Source organism: Amblyomma americanum, chromosome 7 (genome assembly GCF_052857255.1).
Source record: "Amblyomma americanum isolate KBUSLIRL-KWMA chromosome 7, ASM5285725v1, whole genome shotgun sequence".
Lineage (NCBI taxonomy): Eukaryota > Metazoa > Arthropoda > Arachnida > Ixodida > Ixodidae > Amblyomma > Amblyomma americanum.
Window position 1 is genome coordinate 111,232,592 of NC_135503.1, and position 16,502 is coordinate 111,249,093.

A 16,502-nucleotide genomic window follows, 5' to 3' on the forward strand; every position below is an offset into this window, starting at 1 on the left:
CTGATATACTAGCACGCCAGGATGCTGGCACAAATTTATCACTGCCAGGATGCAATCTGGCACCCTCTGACATCACTACAAACACCCAGGGTTACTACGTGTGTTCAACTTGTTGTACCGTACGCTTGTCATGTACTAACCTCTCAGGTTGCCCACACATTTCCACAAATAAATCCCTCCCCTTACAGATCTCATTACCTCTTCATCATCAACTGTTACATCCTTCCGAGGCAACCGGTCTCAGATTTAAAATTGCTTTATTGAAGCCGCCTCCGCCCCTGAAAGCAAGGACCTCCTCATTATTTTGGGGGACTTTAACTTCGCACATATCCTCGTGAGACCCAGTGTACAATTTATTGCACACTCGGTCTCAGCGTGGAAGCCCTGCTGCAGCTGCGGTACGCGCTAAGTCCTCCTGTGCAATGTATTGCACAGACATGTGCTGCCATCTGGCCAAGATTGAGAGAAGTCAATCGCGCGGGAGCGCTTGCTGGGCAGGTTCGAAAATGGCGTCCATACCGACGACGTCGTTTTATTCAATGCGACCAAGTAAGTTGCCCCTATTTACTTAACCCTTTGCTAAATGTTCTGAACTTTGCAATGAACAGGTTCAGGAATGTACAGGCATCATTTTGAGCATAATTTATCGTGAGGCAAGCGCTTATTTTGTTCGTGGCCACTTTGAACTTTTTTGTGTACATTGTATTGCACACTGGGACTGAACTACAGCACATGGGGTTGTTTTCATTCTGTTCACCGTAAGTGCTTTCCTGCGTGGGAAGACGTTATGATGATGTTCAGTTTTACTCAAAAAGTTATTTCCAATTGATATGTAAGCAACGTTTGTAATTTAGGCTTTCTTTGGCCCCTGCCAGGGTTGAATCTGAGCAGGGCAGAGGCGATTTTGGAGGCCATCGCCTCCCAGGACGGGTCGGATCTCGACTTGTCGGATGACGAGTTGAACGAAAAGTCAACACAAGCGCCACAACCAGATGTTTCCTGTTCAGGTAAGTTTCTTAATATAAGTTTTTACAATGTAAGTGCAAAATGCGGAACTTGACGCCGTTTTTTTTTTTTTAAGACGACTCGGACGAGGAAGATTCCGGCAGTGGGCCATTAACAAGTGTGGGGAAATTCCCTCCTTGGAGGCATGCTCCGTTTGTGTCATCTCTACCCGATGTTCCGGATACTCCGGATACTGAGACCGATTCTCGAACGAATTGGACAGCTCTGGACTATTTCAAGCAATATTTTTCTGAAGAATTTTACCGCAATATGCACGAAAAGAGTGAGGTGGGCTACCATCAAAGAAAGGGGACTCTGCTCAATAGCAGCACTGCCGAAATGAAGCATTTCATAGGTGCAACGTTCATGATGAGTTGCTTAGGATACCCACAGATTCGTCTTTACTGGGCAAGGCAAACACGAGTTGCTGCAATCGCTGATGTTGTGACTCGCGATCGCTTCTTCTTGTTGCGAAAAAACATAAAAGTTGTGAATGACTTGGACATCAGTGATGAGGAAAAGAAAGCCGACCGGCTGTGGAGACTGCGACCGTTCATCGAAATGATAAGGACGGCTTGCCTCCAGCTTCCAAGAAGCCCGTCAGCAAGCATAGACGAGCAAATAATACCGTTTACAGGCAGAACTACACTAAAGCAATACGTCCCTGGTAAACCTCATCCAACAGGGCTGAAGAATTTTGTGCTCTCCAGCCCATGTGGAATGGTTCTAGACTTCGAAATATATCAGGGAAAGTCTGCGCTCGCAGCTGACCGATCAGAGCTTGGTGTGGGTGCTTGTGCTGTGCTTAGATTGTCACAGTCCATGCCAACAGGCAGTTCTTTATTTTTTGATCGCTACTTCACTTCTGCACCCCTGCTTCGTCACCTCTCGAGCCAAGGCCTGCGTGGAACTGGCACCATAATGAAGAATCGCGTGCCAAAGGATTCTAAGCTCCCTGATGACAAAGCTTTGGTGAAGAAAGGCCGCGGATCCTTTTGCCAAACTGTCAATGTGGCTGATGGCATTTGCCCCGTTAAGTGGGTCGACAACAAGACCATTACGTTCGCTTCTTCACACATTGGTGAGGAGCCAGTAGGAGAATGCAAAAGATGGTGCAAGAAGGAGAGGGTCTATAAAGATGTACCTCGGCCAGCTATCGTAGAAGAGTACAATAAGAATATGGGAGGCGTTGACCTCTGCGATAGAATGGTGAGTCTCTACCCAAGCAAGGCAAGGACAACGCGCTGGACTCTTCGTTCTCTTTGTTTTCTTGCGGACGTGGCTGTCGTTAATGCATGGTTGCAGTATAAAGAAGACTCTCAACTCCAAGGAGTTGCCAGCAAGAACACACTAAGTCTACTGGACTTCAAACTGATAATTGCTAATGATTTGCTGAGAGCAGAATTGGATGTGGGCAGCGACGACGATGAGCCGCCAGCGAAGCGCCCTGCCAGTAAGACAACACCATTGCCTCCCGTCTCCTTCCGGACAGCCGGAGCAACACACATGCCCGAACTTTCATTGCAGAAGTCCGCATCAAGATGCCGTAACCCCTCCTGTTCTGAACGCACAAAGTTTCGTTGCACTCGCTGTGACGTTTTTCTTTGTATAACTTCTTCAAGAAACTGCTTTAAACAGTTTCATGCCTAGAGATATCATTGAAGGGCACAATAAAAGCCTTCTTGCCCATTATCCATAATCTCTCATGATATTGTTTTTTTCATCCGCTGAGTCCCAATGTGCAATATATTGCACATGCTTTGCTAAGCAAACAAAAAATACTTCATCAACAAAACTTTTTTTATCGTGATAAGATAGCCTCATTGGTCTAATAAATGCGTTTTCTTGATCTGCATACAAAAATTCGTAACTCAGGTTTCACGAGGATATAGACGGGGATATACGCGCACGAACAAGAGAGGAGCGGAATTGTACAGCACCCTTCAGATGCACGGCCCGTCTACATATATCGATCTGAGCACACCTACAATAATCGGCAATAGTGTCCCCGCCGACACTAACCGAAAACTTCTTTTCCAACATCGGTCTACAAGAACTCAAATCTGGCCCTGACAGTGATCATTATGTTATACCTATATAGGTTGATTTCACTAAAAAACCTAAAAGCTGCAATGCCTGGATAACTAGCTGGGATAATCTTCGAAAGCACAGATAGGCGAAAACATTCGAACCCCCTTTTAACCTCCACACATGAATGCCAGAGCAGGAACAGGATGTCCAGGCAACCCCCAAGACCCCTGTTCCAGACAGCCCCTAAGCGCACCTACTACAAGTACAGAAAAGTGTCCTCACTCTCTGGAAAACCCTGAAACAGAATCAGAAACTTAAACTAAAACTGTCGCAACTACAAAAACAAATAGATGAGCACAGTGTGTCACGGATCTCTCCGGAGAACACTCGGACTGAAAGAATGGGCTAGACGACGGGTGTACCCACAAGAGAACACTCGGACAGAAAGAATGGACTAGAAGACGGGTGCACCCACACAAACGCACCATAATACACCCTACTTAGCACATACACTAGAACACAAAATTAACAAAACTAACACAAAACACAGACTATAAATACACACGACCCGGGCACACTGCTACTGGCCTCTACTAGTAGTGTTCTACGATTAGCGGTCGGCGTTCGTGCTCACGGTTGGTTCGGTGTGGCTGCGGCATTGTATGGATCCAGTAGGCGGCGTCGAGGCGGCGTTCGCCGTGCTTGGGCTGGCGTCGCTGGCGGCGTTCGACACGCTCGGGCTGGCGTCGCTGGCTGCGTCATGCAAGCTCCCGGTCCAAGCGCCCCTGGAGGTGATGCCTGTGTTGTTGGCATGGGGCACCACCCGGAAGGGTGGCAACAGCGCTGGAGACGCCCCTGGCCGTAGCAGGTGGCAGCGTCCTCCGTTGACACCCCGGAACGGGCTCAGGCATGGCAGGAAGTCCATGATGCGGAGTCGTAGAACGCGAGCTCACCGGAGCAGTAGCCAGCGTCGCTCTCTTCCAGCCGATGTGTCCCTGACCTGCCGGAGCCTCCGCTTCTCTGCTGTTCCCCCCAGTGCCTCGCTCTCATTCTCCCTTTTATAGGCTCGGTGTTAGTCCACGTAAGCCTTGTCGTCGTCTTCTCTTCTCCACCAATCATCTCTCTCTACCTCACCTAATGCTTCTCCAGCAATCATCTCTCTGCACCTCACCGAATGCTTCTTCTTCCTCTTCTTGATTCTTCGGTTTATTCGGGTCGTCTTCTTCACACCCTTTTCCTTTAAAATTTAATTTAGGCTATTTAATATATGTGACAAGGGCACCTCTCTCAAGAGGTTTTCTAAGAAAAGCTGCTGGGGTCTTTAACATGCACTGACATCGCACAGCACACGGGCGCCTTAGCGTTTTTCCTCTATAAAAACGCAGCCGCCGCAGTAGGGTTCGAACCCGGCCACACCGGCTGCGTTTTTATGGAGGAAAAACGCTAAAGCGCCCGTGTGCCGGGTTCGAACCCTGCCGCGGCGGCTGCGTTTTTATGGAGGAAAAATGCTAAGGCGCCCTTGTGCTGTGCGATTTCAGTGCACGTTAAAGATCCCCAGGTGGTCAAAATTATTCCGGAGCCCTCCACTACGGCACCTCTCTTTTCCTTTCTTCTTTCACTCCATCCTTTATCCCTTCCCTTATGGCGCGGTTCAGGTTTCCAACGATATATGAGACAGATACTGCGCCATTTCCTTTCCCGCCCAAAAAACCAATTATTATGAAAAACTGCCCACGTCATCCTCATCTTCAAGCCATCCAGCCACCCGACTAACTTCTGTAGCGATTCTGGACCCAGCACACACAACCCCGCAGATGTCCATCACACACCAAAAGCACACCACTAACACAGCACACCAAACTGCATTCTCGGAACACGAACACACCAATGCCGTTGTCCGTACAGAGTCCTTAATAACCATGTTATGTCCACAACGCACTGCCTCGTATAATAACATAATACCAACAACAGCAACAACAACAAGATAAATACCAAAGATATAGTAGCACAACAACAAGATACATCCCAGATATACCTAGATCTGTTCAGTTTGCTCTACTGATGAAGTCCGCTCCAACGTTATCTTCTGTCTTAATTGAAATTGGGGTTCACTAGTACCTTATCCCACCCCCACAGTGTCAATAGTCCCTCTTTGAAACGGAAGGTCTACAGCTGGCATCTTGCCCAGAGGTACGGGACCAACTCTTCCCTTCGGAACTGTGCGCTGGCACACATCACATGAGCGAACAAAGCGCTTAACGTCACTCTGAACACCCGGCCAAAAGAACTCCTCGGTGATCCTAGACACCGTTTTTTGAACACCCTGGTGTCCGGTCATAATGGCGTCGTGTCCTAAGCGCAACACGGTCTCTTGCATATCTCCCGGTAACACCAGCTGTTGGATGCGCCTTCCTGAACTAAATATGCATTCCCTGTGCAGAAGGCCATTTACCAATCGATATTCGAAGGACGTGCGACTCATCTTTCTTTTCACTTTTTCCCCGACTATTTCGAAGTGGGTCTCCAGGCTCGGGTCTTCTTTTCGCCTAATTGCAATTTCGCCCGGTGTTACGTTCAGGCACGTCGTAACGGGAGTGGAGAGCGGACGCTGCGTTGCTCGGGCTGCCGCTTGAGCTCTTGTCTCTACTGCCGAGGAGAAACTGACTGCACCCGTCTGAGCTGTCGCAGGCCTTTCCTCCTTTGAATGTTCTTCAGCGTCGAGCATCCTCCACTCGGGATCGGGGTCTTCGACACTTCTTGCACCTGTAATGTTTCCCAGGATGAGATCGTAGATGGGTTGGTCTACGCATTTTGCCACTGTCTGTCCAGTATAATATGGCGTGGACACTAGAATCCTTGCCTCAGGAAGGTACCTCACTGTGCTATCTAGAAGAGTGACGTTCGACGCTTCGACTGTAAGATCCTCGTCCTTCACCAGGCTTCTTCGAACCAAAACTGTGTTGGCTCCGCTGTCTCTAAGCACCAATAGAGCACGGTCCCCTATTTGCCCAACCACCACCGGCATTGCTGCTTTTGACTTGGGTGTTCCACTCACTACCTCATTTTCCAGCGGCGTTTGCTCTCCTTTCAGCTGTGGAACTTCGGATGGCGTTACAAGTTCTACCCTAGAGTCGACAACGCATGCAGCTCGGTCCTGCGTTCTGTATAGGCATTCATCCAGAGTTTAACCCATTCTCTTACAACCTTGACACAACCTGTGTTTTCTGGGTAGCACTACTAGTCCGACAGTCAGCTGCACGGTGTCCCACCTTGTCGCAGAAAAAACACCTTACTGGCGCCTTAGATGCACTGCAATATGCTCTTGGTTTTGCCGCATTTATCTCTAGGGTCTTTTGGGTTTCCTCTTTTGCCTTACTCAAATTCCTTGTCCCTTGAGCCTCGAGGAATTGGTCAGCAGTGTCGGCGAACTCTTCCAACGAACACCACTTTCTTTCAGGAATAGCGCCAGATTTGAGCTGCAACAGGCTAAAAATTGCTCTGTGACCAGCGTGTCACGCACATCTTCAAAACTCTTTTCTGTGTTTGACATATCAAGCCACCTATCAAAATAGTTGGATAACCTGCAGGAAAACTGCTTAGCGGTTTCCGAATCCTCAGGTTTCGCGGTGCGAAATCTTTCACGAAAACCATCTGCCGCAAGCCTGAATCTTTGGAGGAGTGCCTTTTTGACTTCCTCTTAGTTCATGAAATAAACCGCAGGCATCCTTCGAAAGACATTCAGCGCCTCTCCGACTAAACACATGCTTAATGCCATGGCACATTCACTGCGCTCGCAGCCTTGCCCCAAAGCAATCCGCTCGAATAGTTGCAGATATGCATCCAAATCATCTCTCTTGTCATCAAAAGGAGCCATCAGCTTCCTTGGACAAACTCTGGCCAGTCTAGGAGACTCTGTACCCGCTAAGGAACGCTGATCATTGTCCGTGATCTCCTCATATCCTCCGGCGACATGCGCCTGTTTCCTCAAAATAAACTCCTTCTCCCGTTCTATCATGCTTTTCTCCTGTTCTTCTGCCTCGCGGTAGGTAGGTAGGAAAGACATTTAATGCTCTAGAAAGGTGCTAGTAGCAGACGAGAAAGAAGAGGTCCATCTTCCTTCTTCTCACAGGGTCGGTGCCCCTATTCCAGGGCTCCGCTGAGCTTCGCTGCTCGTTGGGCGTGCTGGATCAGACCTTGTTGGCAACCCAGATCGCCGCTGGAGAGCCGGCTCTCCCACTGTTCCGCACTCGGGTCTTTGCGAAAGCTGTCGTTTTTACTGCATTCCCACGTGATGTGGTACAACGATGGTTTGCTGCCACACCACGGGCAAGTGTCCCGATATTGCGTCGGGTAAATCTTGCTAAGGATATGCAGGTTTGGGAATGTTCCTGTCTGCAATCTTCGCCAATACACTGCCTCTAGTTGATTTAGATCAGGATGAGGCGGCGGATAGCGGATCCGTACCCCCTTATAGTAGTTGAGAATGTCTGAGTACGTAGGACTGACTCGGTCGGGTAGATCGTCCGATTGGGAGGAAGCTCGGCTCGTATACCCTCGAGCTACCTCGTCGGCGCGTTCGTTCCCCGCTATGTCGGTGTGTCCTGGTACCCAGTAAATGCTATGTATGACTTTTGGTCTGCGCGTGCTTGCGCCATTTCCTCTCTCTGCCTTTTTGCCTCTTCTTTCTCCTCGTCATAGAGACGCATCGCCTCTTCCTTGCTTAACCCTAGCTTGAGCGCCAGCTCTAAGGTTTTTGCCAAGTCCATACTTTCTGCCGTCGAGAGATCGGAAAAATCCGAGACAAAGCAAAAAAGAAAAAGGAAATATATTCTGGCACAGGCTCGCCACTTATCTTTGTCACGGATCTCTCCGGAGAACACTCGGACTGAAAGAATGGACTAGGCGACGGGTGTACCAAAAAACGCACATTTAATGCACCCTACGTGGCGCACACACTAGAACACAAAACTAACACAAAACACAGACTACAAATACACACGACCCAGGCACACTGCTACTAGCGTCTACTAGTAGTGTTCTACTATTACCGGTCGGCGTTCGTGCTCACGGTTGGTTCGGTGTGGCTGCGGCGTTGTATGGATCCAGTAGGCGGCGTCGAGGCGACGTTCGCCGTGCTTGGGCTGGCGTCGTTGACGGCGTTCGACGCCCTCGGGCTGCCGTCGCTGGCTGCGTCGTACAAGCTCCCGGTCCAAGCGCCCGTGGAGGTTATGCCGGTGTTGTTGGCGTGGGGGCACCACCCGGATGGGTGGCAACAGCGCTGGAGACACCCATGGCCGTAGCAGGTGTAGTGTCCTCCGTTGATGCCCCGGAACGGGCTCAGGCACGCCAGGAAGTCCACGATGCGGAGTCGTAGAACGCGAGCTCACCGAAGCAGTAGCCGGCGTCGCTCTCTTCCAGCCGATGTGTCCCTGACCTGCCGGGGCCTCCGCTTCTCTGCTGTTCCCCCCAGTGCCTCGCTTTCACTCGCCCTTTTATAGCCTCGGTGTTAGTCTATGTAAGCCTTGTCGTCGTCTTCTCTTCTCCACCAATCACCCGATTCTTGGCCGATCCCCCAGTGTGGGTATGTGCCATCTTTTGATAGGCTAATAACAACAACAACAACATCTCTCTCCACCTCACCGAATCCTTCTTCCTCTTCTTTATTCTTCGGTTAATTCACGTCGTCTTCTTCACCCCTTTTTCCTTTAAAATTTAATTTAGGCTCTTTGATATATGTGACACAGTGCCACACTCAGTAAATCAACTGGCACCAATTGTGCGAAAGATTACGAAGTAATTTCTCCTCCTTCAGGACTGGCATCTTCTACGACATATGATATACCCACTCTACTAAAAAGCAAACCAGCCTTACTCTCAAATGACTTATCCATCAAAATCTATATAATCACCAAGCACTATTACGCCATATTCAATCAAATTATGCCCCTGTGGACGAAGCAGTATCATATCCCGACTTCATAAGCCCCGATCAACCCTCCCTTAATGGCCCCATTATGGAGGTTGAAGTCAGAGCAGCCCTCATTAAGGTACGAACCTCAACCCCTGGTGAGGACCTAATCACTAATGCCTTGCAGAGGAATCCAGATAACCACTGAATTTGCCTTCTCACCTTGTAAGTCAATCAGTGCTGGGAAGCAGGGGAGCTACCTGCTGAATGGCAGGACAGGAAAATAATTTACATCATTAAACCCAATAAGCCTATTAATGCCCAAAATCTCTGTCACATATCGCTGACTCCGTGCCTTGGCAAACAGTTTGAGCATGTCATCCTCACCCATCTCACGAAACATATGCAATCCCATGGACTTTATCCCATAGCGTGGTAAGATTTCGAGTCCAGCTCAGCACACGGCGTTCTGCTGCAGATTTCACACGCTATCCTAAATGGCATGTCACATCACACCAGAGCGGTCCAGGCAGTAGATCTCACCAAAGCATTTGACAAAGTTACGCACAGTTCCATCCTGCAGGGCATAAAAGAGCTACAGCTAGGGCCTGATACCTTTAACCCTTTATTGACGAGTGTTGCCCTCAGGCAACACGCCAGAAAATATTTTTTTTCTGGTACAGTTTCGGTTTTGGGCCCTTTTGTTTTACTCCAAGCTCCGCCCATATTCTACTATATGGGCATGTGGCGCCATCTGACGGATAATAAAGAAATTGAAAAAGAGAAAAAAATGTTTGGCGCGGAAAACTCTGCAGAGCATTCGCTTACACTACTTCAGCCTCTATAGCGTCAATTTGCTGGTAAGCACTCGATTTTTCTCCGTGGCCTTTCGCACTTGTTTACAAGAATGCCTCAGTTTGCTCTTTTTAGAATTATGTCTATGGCTCTGCTAATTTGTGCCCGTAAGGGCGCGTCTCGTGTTTGTTGCTCATAGGCAACACCAGGGTCTATGCTGTGTTTTTCGTCCCGTTAGGTTTACAGCGTGCCTTTTTTGTGTTTGCTAAACTGCCTACGCGGATAACGTACCTGCTCCTTCAGCCAGGGCATGTAAGCATTAATTTTGTTGCCACAGCCGGAATTACGCAAACATTCGAGCCACAAATGAAGTAGCGTCTGTTGCCGAAGGTAGAGGTGCGATGGGGGTGAGGGGGGACTCGAAGACAAAGGCGCGTTTGGCTCGGCGCTCGCGCGTGTAGCCGCCGACTCCTGTCACGACAGACGTTACCATGCGTTCCCTATTTCCCTGGCTATATATATGGGACGCCTGGTAGCGTGTAGCTCTCCGTTTAGGTTGCGCGGTAGGAGTTTCTTTGTGCGCTTGCAGCACCATCTTTGCTTACGCATCTATCAAAACCGTAATTCTTCAGTTTGCGTTATTAGGACTGCCTTATTCACATGTGTACTTAATTTACTTAATTTTAATTACGTTTGTTTTTCAGCATGTTTCTATAGGATTTGCTTTCTGTTCATTCTTCAGTGCTCTTTAGGCTGACTGTCAAGATGAAGGCATCTCTAGAACTCCAAGCACAGACAATAATGAAGAAATTCCCAACCCTACGAAAAATGGTACTGCAAGGAGTGTTGTCCAAGGCTCCACTGGTAATACCATGCCAAAGTGGAAGGACGTACCACGCTGTCCATCCCCGGTTGTGTCTCCAATCAGTTATTTTAGAGAATTTTTTGATGTGGATTATTTGTCTCTGATCTGTGACCAGTCTTTGGTGTATATCGCTCAGAGTAATCCCAACAAAGTTACTTCAATGCACATCAACAATTTTGAGCAGTTTATCGGTACAGTGCTCACTATGTCAATTATGAAGCTGCCTCAAACGCGCATGTACTGGTCGCAAAGGTTCCGCATCAGTCAAGTTGCTGACACCATGACGAGAGAGAGATGGGAAGAAATCAAACAGCCACTGTATTTCACTGACAACCAGGAGGCTACAGGTTGTACAAAGTGCGGCCCCTATTGGACTACGTGGTCTCCAAATGCCGTGAAATACCAAAATCTCAAAAACTATGAGTTCATGAGCAGCTGGTGCCTTTCAGAGGCCGCAGCTTATTGAAGATGTACTTGCCAAACAAGCCGAAGAAACGAGGTTGTAAACTATTCCTTCTCCGCGATAAGTGCGGCATAATGTACAGCTTTGAAGTGTACACATGCAAAATTTTTTTGCAGTCGGGTTTTCCAGACATCCGTGCCAGCGGCAACATTGTTCTGAAAGTTGCGAGTGTCGTGCCTCGCGGTCCAGACTACGTCCTGTATTATGACAATTTGTTTTGGAGTGTGGATTTACAGGCGGTCCTAAAAAGGCTGGTATCAGTATAGGCTGGTATCATAGGCACAGTACGCGAAGCTCGCCTGTAAGGATGCAAATTCCATCCGACAAACAGCAAAAAGAAAAGGCGTGGCTCTTACGTGGAGATAGAGACGACATTTGAAGGCGTGAGTCTGAGGGCTGTGAACTGGTTTGTCAACCGTCCCGTCACGCTGCTGTCCACATTGGCATCGGCATCACCAGATAATACTGTGAAGCGCTTTGACACGTAGACTCGTCCTTCTATTGTAGGTGTCTGCAATGAAGCGTGGGCGCTGTGGATCTAATGGAAATGCTTGTGGCACTGTACCGCATCAACTTGACATCGAAAATATGGTACAGGCGGCTATTCTTTCATTTATTGGATGTCGTAATGATCAACGTCTGGCTCCTGTACCGCCAAGATGCCACCGCAACTAAGGTGCCACGCAACCCGCAAATGACCCTACACTCCTTCAAAGCCGAGATAGCGTGCGTTTTGAAACAGCAGGGAAAGATTGCGACACCCTCCAGAAGGTGACCGTAGGGCCCGTCAAAAATTGAAAATGAACTACAAGCGAAGAAGCGCCGTGGGCCAGCCGCTCTTGTACCCTGCAAGAAGATTAGGCTGGACACTGTTGATCACCTCCCGATGTTTTCTCCCAAAAAGGTCGATGCAATACCCCAACTGCACAGGCATTACATGTGTAATGTGCAGTATCTGTAACGTGCATCTTTGTTTCACTCCAGAAAAAGAGTGCATATACAAGTTCCACACTACCCCGTAAGAATTGTGCAATGAAGCCTACATAAGGACTGCCTACTGTTGCCCACCGGCAACATAGCTATATTTCAGCTGGTATGTACAGCAAGTTTTTGTGTTTAGAAAATATGCATTGTCATGCTCTAAAAAGTGTACATATGTAAGAAATTAACGATTTTTTCAAGCATTTTATTGCACTGTCCTTAAACGGTTAACTATATCCGGGTCTTCCTCAGCTGCCGCACCGCCTCTCTGCATACAGATTATATACAGATCCCCCCCTTCACACTTGCTAACATTGGCACTCCGCAACGTGCATTGTTATCACCTTCCTTTTCAACCTCACCCTCATTCCCCTGGCAAAGGCTCTGAGCCACATCCCGCACTTGGGACACACACTTTTCGCGGATGATATAATGTTTTGGACCACATACAGCTCGGATGGCGACATAGAATCGACCCTTCAGGAAGCAGCTACAGCTGTAGCTACTCACGCGGCAAGCATTAGCCTCGAATTCTCTCCCACAAAGTCAACACTGCTCATAATTCGGCTGCGGCGCGTCCCTACCACGCCCATCACAATTTATCTGCGTATCACTCCCATACCGAAATCACCTATCCTTCGCATTCTTGGCTTGCATTTACAGGACACGGGGAAAAGAACTTCACTCTAAAAGCACTAAAACATTTCATGTACTCCATCATCCATCTACTTAGAGAGTTTCACACCCACGAGCCATCTAGACGAAGCAGGCAATCTTAAGGTGCTGCATGCCTTTGTGCTTAGTCGCATTCTCAACGCCTCTGCTTACCTGAACATCTCCTGTGCAGATAAAAACAAGGAAGTGCTGGTGGTTTAGCTCTGGTTAACCCTCGTCGAATAGAAAAAGCTGCAACTGCCTGGTTACGTTTTTGGTCGAGGGACTGACGGTTTCCATAGTTAGCCATACTGACACACACACAATAGTAGGCGTTTTTGAAGCGAATAACTTCATTCACTACGCGAGCTTTTCGATCCGTCAGCGGGGCGGGAAGTTTAACCTTGAAACTAGCCTGAGGTCACGGTGGCCGTAAGTTTCACCTTGAATGCAGGTAGAGGTCTAACCAAGAACATAACTGGTGGTAGTCAGGTTGGTTACATGCCGTCAGCTACAGCAGCGACACCAGCGGCTTTTACACCATCTCGAATTTGACCTTTCACATTTGGCCTGAAGACCTTGACCCTTGACATTTGACTTTTGACCTTGACCGCCGGTCAAACGGGAGAGCGTCTGCCAGCATTGCATGCACAGGTCATGAAAGTGGATTCTGCATAAAACGCCGGTGCACTTGATGCGTTCAGCGGAACACTAGGTGCGGCACCTGCCGTGGAGACCGACACGCGAACCGCGCCATAAGGGATGGAAAGTGAAATGAACATTGATTTTAAGGAAAGGAAATTACGCCTGTCTCACATATCTCGGTAGACAACCGAACCACGCCGTAAGCGAAGAAAATTGAAAATTGATTTCCACAAAAGGAAATTACGCCCGTCTCACATCGCGCCATTTCATTTCAACAAAAATAAATTTCTTTATGAATTGGCTTTCTTAATTTATCTGCATGGTTTGCGCGTCGTTTGGAAAAAGATTTGGTTGCATATGTCCGCATACAATGAGCAATGATCCAGTTGTGAATATCACCGAAGCTATATTAGATATATACTGTCTTGTATGAGCGCCTTTAATGTCTGTTCCAAGAAAGCAAGATGTTTAACAAATAAAAAATGCCAACTACTGTGTGTGTCAGTGGGGCTATCCATGAAAACCGCCAGTCGCTCAACCACTAACGTATCCAGGGAGATGCAGCGTTTCGCTTTCGGCGACGGTTAATCAGAACTAAAACACCAGCAATTTCCTCATTTGTTAAACATCTTGCTTTCTTCGAAACGGCAGCAAAGGCACTCACGCAAGATAGTATACATTTAATATATCTTCAGTGATAATTACAACTGAATTATTGCTCGTTGTATGCGGAGATATGGAAACAAATCCGGTTGCAAACGAGGCGCGAACCCTACAGATAATCTCAGAAAGCGAAATTGAGAAAGAAATTGTTTTTTGAGGGAAAGGAAGTGGCGCAATGTGAGACAGGCGTTATTTCCTTTTCGTCAAACCAACTTTCATTTTCCTTCGCTTGAGGCGCGGTTCGGTTGTCCACCGAGATGTGCGAGACAAGCGTAATTTCCTTTCCTTAGAACCAACTTTCATTTCACTTTCATTTCCTCACGGCGCGAGTCGGGTGTCCACCAAGATACCTGAGACAGCGTCTTTTTCGTTTCCTTAAACCATACTTCATTTTATTTCGCTTTGCTTACAGGCGCGGTTCAGGTTTCCAACGAGATATGTGAAACAGGGGTCATTTCCTTGTCTGACCTCTAGCTACATTCAAAGTCAAATTTTCGGCGCCGCTGACGGCTCGAAAAGCTGCGCAGTGAAGGTTTTTGCTTCAAAATGAATGTTCTAATCCGCATAGCTACCAAAGCAGCACTCAACGTAGCAAAGATCACTCGCAGAGAGAGGCTCAACATTAGGAATGCAGACCACTATACAGGGCCTTGCAGAGGCACATTGACATTCACAGTACCTTTGTCTGGCTGGCACGGAAACAGGCCGGCATATATTGGACTCTGGGAGTTCGTATACCCGCACACGCTATAGACTTAATCTCTCCCTCGCGGCATGCACGCCGCCTTTGTCATCAAATCCTTTCCAAATAATCTCCAACCAGAATACTATCCATCCCGCCGAGTCGCGCGAGCCAAAGTTCTCCATAAGGAATATGGCACTTCAGCGGATGTGCGCTGGGTCGACGCCGCGCGTGGTCCAGACCCTTCAGTAGCTGTGGCTTACGATCCAGTAGCTCCCTCACTCACCCGCTGCATAGACCCCTCCTGTAACCCGGAAGAAGCAGAGGAAGCTGCTATAGCATTAGCCATCGCCCATACCAATGCGGCTTATGTAATTAGCAATTCAAAAACAGCCATCCTCAATTTCGCCCGCGGACGCATCCATCCCCCCGCGTGGCAGATATTCAGAATGTGCACCCTAAATTCCGATAGGCGTATCGAGCACGTGTGGGTGCCGGCTCACTTTGGCAATCCCAGAAATGAGGCCACCGATAACATAGGACGAGGACTTATTTCCCGGGCAACTGGCGACCCCAGCCGGGATTTCTCGAGGGAGAGGGCACACACGTTCTCAGAACTCACACAACAACCACGCCTCGCCCGTCGACTCTACCTCCTCGCCATCCCCGCCTATCCCACTCCCAACAAATTCCCTGGAGACGACTCCAGACCCGAAATCTTCTCACACCTCAGCTCCTATGCCAGGCAGCACATGACAGCGGGCCAATATTAGAAAGCCACTGGCAAAGCGTGGCCTTAAGTAGGCCCAGAGTTGCCAATGATCATCTCATATTGGCTGTGCCATCATCAAATCATGGCTGTCATGGGCCATGTTAGCCAGAGTTCTCGCACTCTTTTCCACAATTGGCTAAGCCATTTTCAAAACCTGGCTATCATGGGTCATGTTAGCCAGAGTTCTCCCACTCTTTGCCAGAATTGCCTAAGCCATTTTCGAAATCTGACTATCGTGGGCCATGTTAGCCATAGTTCTCCCAGTATTTGACAGATTTGGCTAAGCCATTTTCGAAACCTGGCTATATTCGCCTTGGCTTGCCACCCCTTATCCAGTGTTAAAAATATATGGCAGATGCTGGTGAACATTGTACCATTTATTATACTGGGTAGAAGATTGAATATATTATCTTGTACAATCTCGGAAGTTTATGATTTTAGAACGCGCTAAAACTCGTTTGAGCTCATTGGCTGGGCTTGTGCGAGTTCAAGAATTTCATAGTTATTCATCTTTTTCTTACCGAATATTTTTGCAGTATGTGCGTGAAGTTGGATAAACAACAAATATTTTCCGAGTGCGCAGTCGTAGATAGATAGTTATAAAAAAAACTAAATGAAACCGAAGCTGCCATCAGATCGCGCCAGCCAGAGGGAGCTCTCGTACAGGAGAAACTAAATTGTAGGAGTATTTGTCAACGCCGTCGCGTATTTTTCGGCGCCGTCGAGGCGCGGCGCGGCGACGTCTGCCGCGGGTTCCGTCGCTGTTCAGTTGAGTTCTAAGGTGCTTCGCAACAATTTCCAAACGCATTCGGAAGCATTCCACACGCATTCGCTCGCTGTATAGGCACCGTACAGGAGTAACTCCGGCGCGATGCGCGCGCCCCTCGCGGCAGAATGGGCGGACCGGGTGGGATTCGTTTGCCGGCGCGCGCCGCTCAGATGCGGCAAAACTGCCCGGGAGCGCGTCGTAGTCTTCCTTCGCTCGTTGTTTTGGGGATATTCTGTGGTCACAGATGAATTGCTGCGCAAGAGTCTGCA